We start from the raw sequence: 1,863 nt of genomic DNA, 5'->3' as shown, positions 1-1,863 counted from the left end.
ACTGGGTTGGGATGTTTTCTTGATGCACATTTAACCTTTATATAAAACCCTCTCTCATGTGGATTTGTTTCTCTAAAGTACCCAGACTAACACAAGTCGTGATAACTGCAATAAATGACACATGGGCCATATCTGACCTCTCTGGAATCCCTACTGACACAAACAGGGATCAGATATGCTTCCACAGCCTCGCCTTCCTTACCTATTCTTACATCAACCATTCTTCCCACTCCACGCCCCATCTATGCTGGGTTTGATAATTCATTTCAATGGTCACACGTAACTCACAGACAATTTTCAGGATTAAGGGGTTTATTGGGGAATTGAATAGGCTACGATAAATCAGGATTCGTAAACAGTAAAGATATGCTCTTTGGTCAACAGCTATGCCTGTCTTCAGCCAACAAGCAAGTCTTTCCCTGGTCCTTAGCCTCTCAGCCACACAGTCCGTTGCCTTCTGTCTCTGTGGGCCAGGAAACCAACCTGCATATCATTCTGTTTCTCAGTCCCATAGTCTCAGGCAAAATGAGGACAAGGTCATCCATAGTCTCAGTGTTGCTCCTCTGAGACTCTCTTCTATAGTTTCTAATGCATTTGGTCTCGGTACACATTCCACTTCAGACAGAGATCTTTGATTTGCTACTCCAGTGGTCCCACAGATTTTTCTCTGTGTTCCCAAACCAAATTCATTTTAATCAAGTCTATTCTGATTCATAGTGACTCTAGAGGGCAAGGTAGAATGGGTTCTGTGGATTTGCAAGACTGTAACTGTGAGAGTAGAAAGCCTCTTCTTTCTCCCAAGGATTATATGGTGTTTTCGAACTGCTGATCTTGAAAATGGCTTTTATGCACTGAACAATGACTTTGGTGGAGGTGTGATTTTTTTACTGTACCCAACTCTACCCCCAAAGAAACATAGCCTGGAAACAGTGTTAGATACCAAAGGTCTAATGAGTGAAAGTAGATCATTGCCTGAGATAGTGCTGAAGGAATGCCCCCCCCGCCCCGAACCCCAGGTTGGAAGGCACTCAAAACATAACTAAAAAGGAGCTGTTTTCTTCAAAGTAGAGTTGACCATGGTGACATGAATGTAGTAAAGCCTATGGGAGTGGAGTCTACAGGATCTTCATTTATTCATGGGGGGCAAGTCAAGGTGTTAAGAAACAGCTGTAAAAGTCTATCTACTAATAATCAGAACTTGGAACAGGAAGTATAAATCTATAAAAATTGGAAATCATCAAAATTAAAATGGAACAATTAATGATTGATATCCTAACTGGTAGTGAGCTGAAATGGCTGTTCTGTATGATAATATCTTTATCTAAACCAGAAGATCCAATCACTGAAATTAATGCTCAAATTTCTGCACCAACCACAAAAGCTAGTGATAAAGAAATTTAATTCTACCAACTACTTCAGTTGGACATTGAGCAAGATTCATTGATAATTATTGACCACTGGAATACAAAAATTAGAAACAAAGAGGACCGAACTGTAGTTGAAAAATATTATCTTGATGATAGAAACAAAGCTGGGATGAGCCAGTCAGGGTTCAGTATAGCACTGATGAAACATATAACTTTCCTCTAGTTCTTTAATGCTTCCTCTACCCACTATCATGATTCCCATTCTACCTAACAAATCTGGCTAGATCATAGATTGCACACAGATACAGATAAGAGCTGGAAACACAGGGAATCAAGGACAGAGAAACACCTCAGGACCAATAATGAGAGTAGGGATACCAGGAGAGTAAGGGGAAGTGGGGGGAGAAAGAGGGAACTGATCAATAGGATCTACATATAACCCTCTCCCAGGGGGATTGACAACAGAAAAGTGGGTGAAGGGAGATATCGGTCAGTG

The sequence above is a fragment of the Echinops telfairi genome, unplaced genomic scaffold, assembly GCF_000313985.2.
Source record: "Echinops telfairi isolate 266 unplaced genomic scaffold, ASM31398v2 ScPeMD7_7469;HRSCAF=8507_1, whole genome shotgun sequence".
Lineage (NCBI taxonomy): Eukaryota > Metazoa > Chordata > Mammalia > Afrosoricida > Tenrecidae > Echinops > Echinops telfairi.
Note: the sequence above shows the minus strand (reverse complement) of the source record.